This window comes from Papio anubis, chromosome 8 (genome assembly GCF_008728515.1).
Source record: "Papio anubis isolate 15944 chromosome 8, Panubis1.0, whole genome shotgun sequence".
Classification (NCBI taxonomy): Eukaryota; Metazoa; Chordata; class Mammalia; order Primates; family Cercopithecidae; genus Papio; species Papio anubis.
In genome coordinates this window covers 78,777,701-78,795,456 of record NC_044983.1, presented here as the reverse complement: position 1 = coordinate 78,795,456, position 17,756 = coordinate 78,777,701, and positions in this window count along the sequence as shown.

The window sequence follows — 17,756 nt, the reverse complement described above, 5'->3', positions numbered from 1 at the left end:
TCTGAGACTAAACCCACCAGTGAGAAGACAGGTAATGAAGCAACAGGTTCATCTGCCTATATTTGGAAGAAGCCAAGTATACAAGCTAAAATGTGCAAAGGAATATGTAAACAACAAGCAAGTCCAGTACAATCATAGGGATCTGATAGGTGCAATGTGAATAATCAACATGTCCTTCTAGTTGATTAAAATCGGGTGATTGGAATTCAGGAACTAGTTGATTAAAATCGGGTGATTGGAATTCAGGAACTAGTCATACTTAGAGATTTCATAGGCAGCAGAGTCCCAGAAAAGGGTGTCAATAACAACATAGGGCTTGAGATTGGAGAAACATTGTGCACCACTTTTAACATCTTATATTTATTTGCTGGAGGACAGAATAATAGAAGACAAGAAAAAATATAAACAAAGCAGGCTGTTGGATGACAGAAAGAACTAGGTCTACGATAAAAAGAATATAGCAGATGAGTAATCCGGGAGGTACTGGTGCACCACAGAGGTTATAAATTCAAGAAGTAATACGGGTTTTAAAATGTGAGATTCCCATCTCAAAGGAGAAATTTCACTTCAAGAACCAAAAAATAAATGAACTAGATTAGAGGTAGACAAAGTATGTCTTTTGGACCAAATCTACTTTGCAGCCTGAAGTTTTGTGAACCCAAGCTGAGTGACTTTTACAATTGTAAAGGATTACACACACACACACGTATGTGTGCACACTCATATGTGCGATCATAAACGTACACACAAAAAGCAACATGTAAACAAGATTTTAATTGTCCATAATTCCTAATTTATTTAATATTTGTCCCTTTACCAAAAACATACACTAATTATTGAACTAGATAAAGCTAGATACTTTAAGACCAGGAATAACTTTACAACTAACACAAAGTAAAGCAAAACAAATGAACAACAACAAAAAAAGAACTTGATGCCAAATGCTGTATTGTTTAGAAATCCTGAAAATTTATTTTATAACTTAGGTGTGTGTTAATTGTAAGCAATCAATAATACAATAGAAAGTAGCTTACACGTTATCACAGAAAACAGTTATACTTTGTCTGCCTTGTGCCACTGCTCATAATAACTCTAATGGTTATACTTTGGAAGAAGTCAAAGGGGTTAAGTTTCACAGTATCACCTCTACAGGTAATAAGTTCAATGACGTATTTCTTTTCTGGGATTCTCCTGACTCAGCCCTTAAAATAGGGCTTCCAGACTTCGCCCCAATGCTCTAAACACCAGTACACAAGAAAAGGCCTGAATCTCACTAGTATGCTGTTCTCCAAGTTATTGTATCAGATATAGGTCCTTTTTATCATTGGCTTATGTATTCCTCAGAATAATTCAATCCGCCGGTTATCTAGCAAATATATTTTAAGCATTTATCATATACTAGGCACTGTTTTAGACGCTGAGGGTAAAATGGTGATTAGGATAGAGTCACCATTTTAGGGATAGAGTCCTTTTTCTCAATTAACTTATAGTTGATTGGATAAAAACAGCAAGGAAGGAAAGAAGGAAGGAAGGGAGGGAGGGAGGAAGGAAGGAAAGTGAGGGAAGGAGGGATAAATTCTATGAAGAGATAAATGAGAGCCAAGCGAGCTTGGAGAGCTGTTTTAGCTAAAGCTGTTTTAGCTGATATTTCAATTGAGACATAAATAATCAGAAGAAAGTCGTCATGAGAAGAGTATTCTAAGTAAGAGGGATAAGAAGTACAAAGATCCAGAAAGAGAAACAAGCTTGAGTTATTCAAGACAGAAAGAAGTTGAGGGTGGTATAGCATTCTGAGCTAGTGGATGGTAGAGGGCAAAAAGATAGAGAGTAGGCAGAGCCACAGAGGCTGCCTTGTTATTAGTTCAAGTGCTTTAATTTGCAAGGGGTAAAAACCATTGAAGCAGAAATACAGACATTCTTGTGATCAATTTTAACAACCACTAAAAAACATCAAGAGTATACAAAATGCTGCTATAAAATAGTCTCAATATAATCATATGTAGTAAATTTTTCTTTCTCTTTTTTCCAGTCAAAATAATTATACTACTATTCTGAAGAGAAATGTTTCAAATATATATTGCATTGCAGTTCATGATAAAGTATCTCAGAAATTTATCTGCCATATCATTTGAAAATTTATGAGAGAGAAAAGGTCACTTCAGACAGGGTTTTTCAGAACTAGGTTACCTGAAGAAAAAAATGTCATTGGGAAGACTTGAAGAAGGGATTAAAATTATAACAATAGAGGAAGGGGGCAGTAACAGACAAAGCCTGGAGGAATTTTTCCCCCCTAAAGAATGAAATAGGACAGTTTGCATGTGGCATAGTGTTTATGTGGAAGAATAGATGATACATCTGGAAGGAAATTTTTGGAGCAAATGACTAGGAGCCTGTTCAATAATGCCTTGCAATTTAAAAAGGGAAACTTTTAGGAAAAGGGGGGATTTCAATGCTTGTCTATCCAACCATCATGTATTAAAAGACCAAGCACTTATTACCAGGTACACACTTTTTTTAGAACTCACTTTTAAATGTCTACAGACAAAAATGGGAAGTGACACTAGCTACTCTCTACCTATCCACTCATGCCAACCCAGAAATCAAGGCATTATTTTTCTCCAGATGCTTGTGATTAATGTCCAAAATTGTTTTCATGACTGTTGTGCATCATCGCAAATGCTCTCAACTTTCTTTCTCACGGACAGCTTAAGGAGTAGTTTTGAGTCTGTTAGTACATCTTAAAACTAGGATGAATGTGATATGCCTACTGCAGCATGGTTTATAGTCTCTTACCACGTCAGGCTGTCATGCATCAAAGCAGTGCCTCAATTTTACTGGCCTTTTTCCTCCAAGTTCTTACGACAGAAGCAGAAGGCAAACCTCTCACTGATTTATTTATTTTTAAGACAAAACTACTATAAACATTTAACACAGACACTATATTTTAGTTATGAAAACAAAGTATACAGATAATTCAGTTTAAAGCATGTTTAAGCCAGAAATTTCTGTAATAGTTAACCCTGATTGATTAAATGTTTTAAAATCAAGATATGCTCAATATCCATATATTAATATATTCATTGTAACTTTCAGTTGACTCTCCATACAAATCTCTGCAAAATTCCACACATCAGCTGATATTGCCTATTTTCTCTTATCCTCTTAAGAGAGCTAATACTAAAAATTAGAATTGTATCAAAGTTGAAAAGAAAAAATATACATATTATAGATGTCCTTGGGAAAGAGCATTTAAGGAAAAGTTTATTCATGGAGTCCACACTCACTGAATGAGGACCGAAAACATAGCTTTAAATTCTCTAGTGTGTGTTCGATGATAATTTAGTGAGGTGACATTAAATATAACGTAAACTTGTCATTTCATAAAATTGTATGAAGCTCTTTTTAGAATATAACAAAGGTATTACTATTAAGCTTCTACTTGAACAAATTCCTGGGCATTTTAGTGTTCACTTTCCTAACCACAGGTGATTCAGTAAACTACAGGTTTAGGTTGCTGAGAATTTCTTATTTTAAGCTGGGGCCCCTTGACAGGCCATGGACTGGAAGACACGAATGCCATCCTCAACAATGGCCCAAGGGAGAAAATATACCCATTGCAGGAGATTTTTGATCAAATTGAGCCTTAAACCTGACATCAACAACCAATTATGTTATTGACCCCTCTGAAACACCCGGTGTCTGGAATTTGTACTCTTTAAACCAAGTTTGCCAGATAAAACACAATACATCCAGTTAAATTTGATTTTCAGATTAAAACATGCTTTAAAAATATAAATGTGTCCCAAATATTGCATGAGACATAATTACACTAAAAAAATTTGTCACTTAAAATTTAAATTTAATTAGCTATCATATATATTTATATTCTAAATCCAGCAACCCAAATTAAAACTGAGTATAATCAAAGCTAGACATTATTTTTTGTTTTGTTTACTTGATTGTTTTCCTCATTTTCTTCCTAGAAGAGATCCTGCTGTCCGCCCTCTCTAAGTTGCTTCTTTAAAAGGATTGATAGGCACTTCTGATAGTGGGCATCCTTTTTTTACTAACAGCTTTTCTACCAAAGCACATAAGTCAATAGCATCCACCCTTTCTAAGGACTGAAGAGAATAGTCTCCTCATACCTGATGTCAACCACCTATTATGTTATTGACTCCGGTGAAACACCCAGTTTCTGGACTGTGTACTCTTTAAACCAACTTTGCCCAATAAAATACAGGATACCCAGTTAAATTTGAATTTCGGATTAACACATACTTTAAAAATACAAATGTGTCCCAAATATTGTATGAGACATAATTACACCAACCACCACAAGAGCTTTTTGATCAAATTAAATCTTAAACCTGATGTCAACAACCCATTATATTCTTGATTCTGACTTCTGAGTGTGAAAGGAAGAACTAAACCTATTCAGTTGAGCTCTTTCAAGAATTTATTTCATTCGAGAGGAGTCTGTCTTTTCTCATTTTTTTCTTTTTTAAGTATTCAATAAATTTTTGTTGTAACTGTTGAACAAATTGTTTCTCGCTGAAAACATATAGACCCCTTCCTATTTAAATTTTTCATATTTTTGAATAAAAGAGGGACTTTAAATCTTTATTTCAAGCTTCTTTAGATTTTAATAATGAAGCTATAATAGCTGTATGACAGAATTTTATTTTATGTTGCATCATTTGAAATGATTCTTTTTTGATAAATAAAAATTAATAATTTATTTAAAATATGTTTACATTATCCCTATATCAAATACTCTTTTTACAGTAAAGCAGAATTGTAAGTATGCCAGTAGTAATCACTTTTTAGATTGTATTTTACTTTTGGTAATGCAAAATTACCTAAATTTCTTAGAGAATTTAATCATTAAACATTGTCTTTTTTATCTTTCAATTTGCAACCAGGCACTTATTGTCCCTATTATTATCAAAACACAAATAAAAACAGAAAACCCCAAAATAAAATAGATTGTTTTGCCCCACTTTGTTAGTATCGTTACTCATAGACTAATAATTTGACATGTGTTTTCTTTGAGGCAACCACATTTACATGAGATGAAAGAAAAGCATTTCTCTTAGGAAATCATTTACAAATCAAGTTTGCTCATTTAAAATGTTTTTCTTGTTATTGATCAATGATGCAGTGTTCTCTGTAACACAATAGGAATTGCCTCCATGTTAATGGCACATGAGTTCGTAAAGGCTGCTTTTCAGTATTCTCTAACTCAACAGCTAATGTCTGTCGTTACTTAACAGCTAGAATTTCTAGTAAGTCACAAGGTTTGTTTTATACTTAGCTTGCTTCCTCGAAGTACATTATTCCACACTTTCAAGTTCAAAAATCAAAACAGTCAGTTTGAATGTGCAAACTATTATTCAGTGCACAATGTCATGTAACACGTATCTGTGTGCCCATTTAACAACCATTAGTCCATGAAAGAGAGAGACTAACCAAATATGGTATGTTGAAGTTAACACATACGGTTTATTAGAGATGAAGTTCATGCCATGATGACAGAAGAGGAGAACTGAAGTTACAAAGCAGGAAAATGCCGGGCGCGGTGGCTCAAGCCTGTAATCCCAGCACTTTGGGAGGCCCAGACGGGCGGATCACGAGGTTAGGAGATCGAGACCATCCTGCCTAACACGGTGAAACCCCGTCTCTACTAAAAAAAAAATACAAAAAACTAGCCGGGCGAGGTGGCAGGCGCCTGTAGTCCCAGCTACTCGGGAGGCTGAGGCAGGAGAATGGCGCAAACCCGGGAGGCGGAGCTTTCAGTGAGCTGAGATCCGGCCACTGCACTCCAGCCTGGGTGACAAAGCAAGACTCCGTCTCAACAAAAAAAAAAAAAAAAAAAAAAAAGCAGGAAAATAATCACAGATGATATATGAAACCTCCTTTTAAAACCTTTTGGATATGTATCTCTTTGGCATGGTCCGTTTTTCTAATATTTAATCTTCACAGATGCATCTTCTTCTTTTTTTCAATTGAATGTGAATGCTGTCCCTCTCACTCTTCTGCTTAGTTTGTGTTAGTTGGAGTATAATAGAAGTAAAAGGCAAGCATACTTCATAAGTGACCTCGGTTCTATTTTCATCTCTCTTCTACATCCAGCCTTTTTTACTTTGAGCAAATTACTTATTCCCTCTGTACATTGTTTAATAATATTAATGAGGTGGAGTCAGTTAAATAATTTGTAAATTTTATTCAGTAACTAAAGCTTTTGGTTGCTTATTTAAACCCTGTTGAATTCCTGATCCTGCTGTAAATCTAGTCCTGTAAACTAAATACTCTTTTCTGGTTACCGAGTTGTATTTAATGTTTATAGCTCAAAACTCTATTGCAAATTTTTACTTACAACAGCTCTATTGTACATAACCTATAATGCACTGAAATATCAAAATATTAAAGACGTTTCATCCAGCCTTCTGGTACATTATCTAGTCCCTACTTACTTAAAATAATTCAGTGATTCATAGAGGATTAGAAATGATATAGCAGAAATTCGGGAAAAACAAAAAAAGTAAAAGAACAGTCAAGGCCCAGCATTTCAAATTCAAAACAAGCTCAGAAAATTGAAGGCTGAAATATTAATGTATTAGTTTGCTAGACTAACATTAAAAAATCACAGACTAGGTGGTTTAAACAATGGAAATATATTTTCTCACAGTTTTCTGGTGGCTGATTTCGACCATTAAGATATCGGTAAGAGGTGACAATATGTTAGCAGCCCTCACTCTCCGGGCCTCCTCGGCCTCCGTGTCTACTCTGGCAGCACTTGAGGAGACCTTCAGCCTGCCACAGCACTGTGGGAGCCCCTCTCTGGGCTGGCCTAGGCCAGAACTGGCTCCCTCTGCTTGCTGGGAGGTGTGGAGGGAGAGGTCCCGGAGGGAATCAGGGCTGAGCCCCGCTCTTGCAGGCCAGAACACGTTCAGGGTGGGCATAGGATTGGCGGGCCCCGCACTAGGAGCCCCGACCGGTGCCACCGGCCCCAGGCCAGCAGCTGCAGAGGGTGCCCCGGGTCCCCTAGCAGTGCCGGCCTGCCAGTGCTAGACAGTGGGCTTCAGCGCTGCAGGAGCCTCCGGGACGAGCACCGCCCCCTGCTCCACTGCACCTGGCCCCATCAATCCCCCAAGAGCTGAGGAGTGCCAGCAAATGGGGAGGGCCTGGCAGGCAGCTCGGCCTGCAGCCCTGGTGCTGGATCCACCAGGTGAAGCGAGCTGGACTCCTGGGTCTAGTAGGGACTTGGAGAACCTTTATGTCTAGCTAAGGAATTGTAAATACACCAGTCAGCACCCTGTGTCTAGCTCAAGGTTTGTAAATACACGAATCAGTACTCTGTATCTAGCTGACCTAGTGGGAACTTGGAGAACTTTTCTGTCTAGCACTCTGTGGCTAGGTAAAGGTTTGTAAACGCAGCAATCAGCACTCTGTGTCTAGCTCAGGGTTTGTAAATACACCAATCAGTACTCTGTATCTAGCTAACCTAGTGGAAACTTGGAGAACTTTTCCATCCAGCACCTTATGTCTAGCTAAGCGATTGTAAATACACCAGTCAGCACCCTGTGTCTAGCTCAAGGTTTGTAAATACACCAATCATTACTCTGCATCTAGCTAACCTAGTGGGGACTTGGAGAGCTTTTCTGTGTAACACTCTGTGTCTAGTTAAAGGATTATAAATGCACCAATCAGCAATCTGTCAAAATGGACCAACCAGCTCTCTGTAAAATAGACCAATCAGTTCTCTGTAAAATGGACCAATCAGCAGGATGCAGGTGGGGTCAGATAAGGGAATAAAAGCAGGCTGCCTGAGCCAGCAGTGGCAACCCGCTGGGCCCCCTTCCACAGTGTGGAAGCCTTGTTCTTTCACTCTTTAACAATAAATCTTGCTGCTGTTGGCTCTTTGGGTTCACGCTGCCATTATGAGCTGTAACTTATCAGCTGTAACACTCACCGTGAAGGTCTGCAGCTTCACTCCTGAAGCCAGCAGAGACCACAAACCCCCCAGAAGGAAGAAACTCCGAACACATCTGAACATCTGAAAGGAACAGATTCTGGACACACCATCTTAATAACTGTAACACTCACTGTGAGGGCCCACGCCTTCATTCTTGAAGTCAGCCAGACCAAGGACCCACAAATTCCAGACACATTGGCAGGTTTGCTTTCTCCTGAGGTTTCTCTCCTTGCTTGCCAATGGCTACTTCCTGCATCATCATATGGATCTTTCCCATGTGCCTGTGCTTCCTTGGTCTGTCTGTGTGTTCAAGTGTCTTATAAGTACACAAGTCAGATTGGATTCGGGCTCGCCCATACAACCTCTTATAAATTTAATTACCTCTTTTAAGGTCTTATCTCTAAATACAGTCATGTTCTGGACTATTGGTAGGGAGAACTTCAACATATGCGTTTAGTGGGAACACAATTCCGTCCATAAGAATTAACATTGAGGTAAAGCATTTTGTGAATACCCATGAGTGAGGCCCTGGCTCAACAATAAAGTGGAAAAGGATAAAATCATCCATTCTTAACATTCTGTAGTTTAGGAAAGTGTATGAGTTATTTAGGGATGGGAGACAGAGGGCAACACGAAACTTGTTAGAAGGGCTTATGGTTTATCATGCTTGAGAAGGAGCCCTTTGTTTCCCTAGGTAGACAAGATATTGGGATTAAAACCTCCAGTTTGGCCATGTGCAGTGGCTCACACCTGTAATCCTAGCACTTTGGGAGCCCAAGGCGGGCAGATCACTGGGTCAAGAGATAGAGACCATCTTGGACAACATGGAGAAACCCTGTCTCTACTAAAAATACAAACAAATTAACTGGGTGTGGTGGCACATGCTTGTAATTCCATCTACTATGGAGGATGAAGTGGGAGAATCACTTGAACCCAGGAGGTGGAGGTTGCAGTGAGCCGACGTTGAGCCATTGCACTCCAGCCTGGGTGACAAAACGAGACTCTGTCCCTTCCCCCACCCCCCCCCCCCCCCCAAAAAAAAAGAAAAAAAAAAAGACACAGCCAATTTTGGGGAAATTTAGACTGAAGCGGATTTGGGCCTATTTCCCAACTGAAGATCCAGGAAACAACAAACTCACTGATGAAACCATGATACCATCCTTGTATCAGAACACTCACAGAATAATGACCTTAGATGGCATCTAGGCAGAGAAGTTTGAGGCAGCCTCACAGGAATTTATTCTCCCAAGCCTTTGGTCAGCCATTTTCTTTATGGCCCAAATAAAGGCTAGGAATTTAGCAAAGGAAGGTGTCCCATAGTTGTGACACGACGATCCAGTAGTGAATGAAACATAGGAGTCATAAGAGTCAGCAGATGGCTGTGGAGCAGGTGCTTTCCCAATAGATAGTGACAAGGAAATTGTTACCGCAACACCAGGGGTTCAGCCTAGGTCCTGCTTCTTGCCATACAGAAAGCCAATCACTGAGACAAATTATTGCCAAGGAAGATGGCTTTAATCGAGTGATGCAGCTTAAGGAGATGGGCGATCAGTACCAAATCCATCTCCCTGACTGACTAAAATTGGAGACTTATACAGTAGAGGAAAAATGTAACTATGTATGGGAAAACAGTAAATCAGAATGGTTAAGGAGGCATCATGATGAATAAGTAAGTGACTTCTCATTGTCTGTGTGAGATGATCTGGTGAGTTTCAGTTCTTTCATATCTTTTAAGAACTCATTGTCTGGATCTGGTGAGTTTCAAGATTTAATACAGAAGGGTCAATTTCTACGTTTATCAAAAAAAAAAAAAAAAAAAAAAAATCTGTCTGTGGGAATATTGGGTAGATTTCAAAATCTTCATGTGACCGAAATGGCTGATAAATCATTTTAGAGGTTGATTGGGTAATACACAACTGGGCAGAAAGGAAGCTTCCAAAAGAGGTGAGACATAAAAAAGAATTAGAGGTGTTATGTTTTTTACATGCACAAATTGTTTGCCTATGAATTTTTATCTGGTACCCATATTTGAGGTTAAATATGTGTGTTTGTGTGTTATCTGGGATGGGGTGTGTATTGGTCCGTTTTCACACTGCTATAAAGAAATTCCCAAGGCTGAGTAATTTATTAGGAAAGAGGCTTAATTGACTCACAGGCTGAGGAGGCCTCCGGAAATCATGGCAGAAGGGGAAGCAGGTCCCTTCTTCACAAGGCAACAGGAGAGAGAGAAGAGTGTGAAGGGGAAAGAGCCCCATATAAAACCATCAGATCTCTTGAGAACTCACTATCATGAGAACAACACAGGAAAAACCTCCCCCATGATCCAATCACCTCCCTCACTGTATGCGTGGGGATTACAGGTCCCTCCCTTGACACATGGAGATTAAAATTTGTGATAAGATTTGGGTGTGAACCCAGAGCCAATCCATATCAGGGTGCAAGTTTATATAGCTTTTGCTTTTATGTTCACAACAGGGCAAATAAATCACTACTATGATTATGAAGTTAAGACTAGGCAAATTTCAAACTCTCTATTTTCCAAAAATTACCTAACTTTTTTTACAGTCTGAACACCTGGAGTTAAGCTAAGCAAACAATAATAAAAGATGTAAATCTGCTTTCTGAGAAAGAAGACAAATGTTTCCTGTATCATTTGTTTAGTGAACAAATAACAAAAGAGGACTAAAGATAAATATGCTCCTTCTTGTCAGTAGGAAACTAACGCAGCTTAATAGCATTTGATGCCTAGACTCAAGGTCGGGAGAGGAACAGATATCCTTGATCTCAGAACAAAACCAACAGTGAAATATCATGTGCATCCTGAACTCTTCCACTACCTTTCTGCTGTGCTTAGATACTTTCCTCCCAACTGCCTCAGATCATAAAAACTGTCAGCAGTATGTACCTGAATAATGCATCAGGAGATTGGAAGTTACTAAAAGGAAAGAAAAAGACCCAAACTGCTGAAACAACAATACTACCTACCATTACTGAGAGTGTCAATTTATGGTAGAGTTTATTGGTAGTTTCTGTTACTTTATGGGATAGTTCATAATTCATAAGAAAACATCCTTGCATACTTGTTCCACACAATAAAAAATAACCCTTTTGAGCACAGGGCCAGGAACCTATGGAGTAGTTGTTCGCATCAGCTTCATAAACTTAGACTTATTATTGAAGATTTTTATCTTTAGTTTTCTCATCGATAAGATGTGGAAAATGTTGTTTTCAGAGTTGCGTGATTGAAATGACAAGTTAAATTGTTTTTAATAAGATGATTGTTTTCTAGATATAATACACCGTTTATGAATGTTTAGGTCAACATTATTTTACTTATCTATTTATTTTTGAGATGGAGTTTTGCTCTTGTTGCCCAGGCTGAAGTGCAATGTCATGATCTTGGCTCACTGCAACCTCTGCCTCACATATTCAAGCGATTATCCTGCCTCAGCCTCCCGAGTAGCTGGGATTACAGGCATGTACCACCACACCCAGCTAATTTTGTATTTTTGGCAGAGATGGGATTTCTCCATGTTGGTCAGGCTGGTCTCGAACTCCCAACCTCAGGTGATCCGCCCACCTTGGCCTCCCAAAGTGCTGGGATTACAGGCGTGAGCCACCGTGCTCAGCCTAGGTCAACATTATTAATGAGGTTTTAATTTTCTAAAAATATGTTCAAAGAAAGACATATTTTCTAAAAATATGTTAGAGAGACATGTTTAAAGACATTTGTCTTTAAACAAAGTATAAAATATAATTTATACTTTGAACTTCTCAGGTAGTTTCTCAATTATAAATAAGAGATGAAAAAAAGTTGAAAATATAGAATATAATTAAGGGATAAGTTCTGAATATATAAATTATCCTTAGTGCATTGTTTAAAATAAACTGACTGGCCGGGCGCGGTGGCTCAAGCCTGTAATCCCAGCACTTTGGGAGGCCGAGACAGGCGGATCACGAGATCAGGAGATGGAGACCATCCTGGCTAACGCAGTGAAACCCCGTCTCTACTAAAAAATACAAAAAAACTAGCCGGGCGAGGTGGCGGGCGCCTGTAGTCTCAGCTACTCGGGAGGCTGAGGCGGAAGAATGGCGTAAACCCGGGAGGCGGAGCTTGCAGTGAGCTGAGGTCCGGCCACTGCACTCCAGCCTGGGCGACAGAGTGAGACTCCGTCTCAAAAATAAAATAAAATAAAATAAAATAAATAAAATAAAATAAACTGACTTTATTAGGCAGAATACCCAATAACATTTCCTTATTAGCTTCCAGAATTTAATAAGATTGCATATTAAAAATTCTAATCTAGAAAGGAAAAAAGAGAAAAGCCAAAGTCCTATACTCACTTGAAAAAAATTGAATATTATATTTCCCAAAATAAACAGGAAATAGGAATTCAATGACTGAGTTTTTTGTTTTTAATTTCTAATTGTTTGGGTATTTTTGCATAATGTAGAATAGTGTGATTTTAATGTTCTTTGTGGTTCTTTTTCAGTGAAGAAGTTTTAATTTTTTAAGGAACAAAATTATGCCAACCAGTAAACTAAAAGCAAATTTCCAAATTTATTCAGTAGTACTGTATTCTGAGCAGAATTTTAGTCTCTGGAAACCAGGGATGTATGCCTAATTAATAGACATGAGTAGAATCTATTACTTGACCATCAAATCTCTTGAATACTCATATTTAAGTAAACATTTTTGATAGGTGTTAACAATTAAATTAGAATGAAATCCAATTAAAGTTCAATTAGCAATTTAAAGATTCAGATTTGCAAAATGTATAGTGAATTTTAATCTTCTTTCAGTGATTGATGCGCATGTTCAGAATATTAAGTTCTTACATGTTCCTAATAGTATTTTCATTTTCACATGCAGCGCACATGCTGAGTTAGTCAATGCTTTCTAACAAGTCTTATACTAATAAAGTAACCTGGAACTGATAATTGATGTCATTATCAACAAATGAAATAAACCTAAATGATTTTTACAATTCTTTTCCTTCACTTAATGTAATTGTGATAAAATATTCCAATGTGCACCACAAAGCATTTTTTACTATATGTGGGATGCTTTCTCTATGACAAAAACAAAAACAAAAACAAAAACAAACAAACAAAAAAGAGTATTAAGATAAAATTTGGAATCTTGTAGAAATAAGATTATTTTTTACTTAAGAATATATTTTATATAAGACAGAAAAGACTCAAACACAAGAATAAGTAGAGACAACAACATAAAGTGAAAAGAAAACTGAAAATCTACTTTAAGTATTAATGTTTATATGCCAAATAATATAAGATTTATAGAATGCAGGCATCAAAAACTGTTATCTGAGCAAAATTATTTTTACTGTGGACAACTATATATTGGATTATACTTTTATATTAACATAATGCAAACATATTTTCAAATTAATAAAATGAATGGACCTTACCTTATATAAATACTTGAAATCATGACAACATCAAAAGCATCAAAATTCAGACTAATTACTTTAGTTTAATGTGAAGCATTTTCTACATTTTGTAGACCATGCTGTGGGGGAAAAAGATACGACAGCATTGGTGGATTATATGCTATGAACCCCAAAGTGCCCTTTACGAGAGCAGTGCTGGGATCATGGTGTCCCTCTTAGCTGTAGGAGCTGAGATTAGTGTGTGACATGTGGGCTACCAATCCTGGGGAGTGTTTGATATCGGGGCTACACCCACTTGGTAAAACTAAAGTATAAGTGCTGCACAGGACTAGCAGTTTCAGTATCTGGAAATCAGTGAACTTGAACTTAATTAAGGGATAAGCTCTAAATATACAAATTACCATTAGTGCATTGTTTTAAATAAGCTGACTTGATTAGGCAGATTACCCAATAACATTTACTTTTTTGACAATCTCAGGGAGAAGTTCAATAGTTGAGAAGGGAAAGTTACCTTGGGAAAGTAAGGCAAGAACAGAAACTGAGATTAAAAGACCAAGGTGATTACTGGCTTCAAAGACTTGAGAAAAGGCAAGAGAAGAGGTATCTTTTCTTGATAGATTATACTATTTCTGACCCAATCTGCAATTGTTTTGTAATATTAGCCATCAGTATTCCTTAAAACTCCATAGCTTTGCTTAGGCATGTAGCATGGTAGTTAAGAATATGAACTCTGGAACCACACTGGCCTTAAATTCCACCTCTGTCACCTTCTAGCTGTGTGACTTAGGCAATTTACTTAGCCTCTCTATGTCTTAATTTGGTCATCTATAAAAAGGACATTATAATAGTGTATCTAAATCATAGAGAGATTATAATGATTACGTGTACTAACACAGATAGCATGTGCAGAACAATACATGGGATTTATTAAGCACTATATACATATTTGACAGTACTGATTTATTCATTGAAGTGAAAAAAACAAATATTTTTTCACTGCAGTTTATGCTTTTAGAAAATTGAAGTAACTATTACTTAATATCATGTTATTTAAAAAATTATGTAATTTTTAAAGTAAACACAAAGTAATGCTGAACAGTACATAAAATGAAAATAAAAATTATCTGTGAGCTTGGCCATACTAAAATCACCCTTGGTTTGAAAATTGACAAGAATGATGTTTGGAATTGATTAAGATTCATTTTACTTTGTTTTTCTACTAAGTCATATAACAAGATGCAGTCCCCAGCCCTTTTGGCACCAGTATCTGGTTTCATGGAAAACAATTTTTCCACGGACCAGGGCCCAGGAAGGATGGCTTCAGGGTGAAACTGATCCACCTCAGATCATCGGGTATTAAAGAGTCTCAGAGGAGTGCGCAATCTAGATCCCTCGCATGCGCAGTTCACAATAATGTTAGTGCTCCTATGAGAATCTAATGCAGTGCTGATCTGACCGGAGGCCGAGCTCAGACGGTAATGCTCACTGCCTGGCTGCCCACCTCCTGTTATGCAGCCCAGTTCCTAACAGGCTACAGACCACTACAAGTCGGGGCCTGGGGTTTGGGGATCCTTGCTAAAAGATGTACTCAAAAGCAAAAGTATACTTGTGAGTGAAAGCATCACTGCAACGCATTCCATCTTCTTAATGAGCCACAAAAGGCAGAAGTCAGTACAACCAACGTGAAGTGAGATATCATCAAGACCTGAGGAGCTAAGAATGATATGTGCATTATTTTCCATCAAACTAGGCCAGAGAGCCACTTTAGTTCTCAGGAACTCATTCTATTATCATGCAAAAAGAGTTTACTTTCCATATATGTATAGTTTATTTTTTGCTAAATCTTTGCACCTATATACCACACTGTAAAATGGTTGTAGATGTAACCAGAATTAGTATTTTAACTGTTAAAACAATTGCTCTGTCTTCAGTAATGAACAAGTATGCTAAGTTAAAGTCCAGTAATATCTGTGAGTTGATTATATCCTTGATTTTTATGAAAATTCATGGAACTTCCATCGGAAGTAAAACAGAAAAGGACTTATGGCTATTATCAGATATTTGATGAGATTTGAGGATAAGAATGTAGAAATATGACCTTAGAGAAGAGACCCAAATATTTCTGATTTGTCTTTCGTTTTAAAATAGTGTCTGAAAACAAAACAAAACACAAAACCTGAAGTAAGCAGCTAGACCTGCTATAGGATTCTAATTAGGCTGTCATTGTGAAATCTCGTGTGAATTTTCATGATCAGGATTAATTACTTAATTTGCAGTTTTAACCATAATTAACTTAATTTGTGGTTTTAAAGATAACCACAAAAAAATTATAATTGTATAAGTAAAATATAAAATTATAAATATCAGACAGACCCATAATCCTAGGGACATACTCAAAATTTATAAGGCAAATTTCCAGGTATTTGAGATTTTAAGAATATTTATTAAATTTACTTTTACATCACAAAAGAACTAAACTATGGATTTAAATATTTGGAAAATGAGAAACTTTATCTCTTTCTATAAAATATAGAATTTGGTTAAAGTGTATCATAAATACTTTGAAATGAAATAAACATATTTCATTTTAATTCCAAAGAATTGAAATCAATATTTTAGTAGAAGTTTGGTTGTAATAATTATAACACATATTTATAGTGCCTTTAATAGATGTTAGGCATTCTTTTAAGTGATTTATATATGCTAGTTACTTTGTGACATAATATTATTACCTGTATTTCAGAAATTAGAATGCTGTGACAAGGAGATTAAGAGATTTGCCAGAGATTATATTAAAAATACTGTATATATTCATTTATGTACATTATAAATATCTATGTTTATATTTAAATATTATGTATGAACAAATATCTATGTTTATATTTACATATTATGTATGCACAAAGCTAAAAAAGGGTTACCAAAGTTTATTAACTGTTGTATTTAATGGGAAGTGTATTTTGAAGGTGAAAAAGTATCTTTCCTAAATTGTAAAAATCACTTTAGTGTTCTAAGGATATTAAGTAGATTATTCTGTGGTGGTCATTATCATCAAATATACCTAATATATTACTTACAGAAAAAATTATGGAAGCATATTTATATAAATATATGCAACTTGAATTTATTTATTTGTATTACAGTTAATTTTTTAAAAGTCAGAAATATAAAATATCTAACAGTCCTATTTATCTTATTAGGAACCTTACCTATGTAGTTAATTGAATCCTCCCAATAATAGTGTATCTGCAGTTTATAAATACAGAAACAGAAATATAGGTAAAGTTAATTGGAAATATTTAACATGTATTAAATTAAAATCCAGGATTAGAATACATTGCATTCTTATTCCAAACCTTTGCTCTTTTTACTTCTTAGAGCCATCAATTTAATCTTAAATTTTTTTCTTTCAGTCTGGCAAAAATTGTTATGTATCTCAAGGTAATTGATAGACCTTTAAAATCTAAGGCATGAAACCATAAAAATTCTAGAAGATAACATTGGAAAAACCCTTCTAGACATTGGCTTAAGCAAAGACTTTATGACCAAGAACCCAAAAGCAAATGAAAAAAAAAACAAAAAACAAAGATAAATAGGTAGGACTTAAACTGAAAACCTTCTTCACAGCAAAATAAATAATCAGCAGAGTAAACAGACAACCCACAGAGTGGAAGAAAATCTCCGTTGTCTACACATCTAACAAAGGACCAATATCCAGAATTTACAAGGAACTCAAACAAATTAGCATGAACAAAATAAATAATCTCATCAAAAAGCGGGCTAAGGACATGAACAGACAGTTCTCAAAAGAAAATATACAAATGGCCAAAAAAAGATGAAAAAGTGCTCAACATCACTAATTGTCAGGGAAATCAAATCAAAACCACAATGCGATACCACCTTCCTCCTGCAAGAATGGCCATAATCAAAAACTCAAAAAATAATATATGTTGGCATGGATGTGGTGAAAAGGGAACACTTTTACACTGTTGGTGGTAATGTAAACTAGTATAACCACTATGGAAAACAGTATGGAGATTTCTTAAAGAACTAAAAGTAGATCTGCTATATGATTTAGCAATCCCACTCTTGAGTATCTACCCAGAGGAAAATAAGTCATTATATGAAAAAGATACTTGTACACCCATATTTAAAGCAGCACAACTCACACCTGCAAAAATAAGAAATTGGCCCAAATGTCCATCAATCAGCAAGTGGATAAAGAAAATGTGTTACATCTATACCATGGAATACTATTCAGCCATTAAAAGAAATTAAATGATAGCATTCGCTGCAACCTGGATGGAATTGACTGCTATTATTCTAAGTGAAGTAACTAAATACTGCTAAACCAAACTGTATGTTCT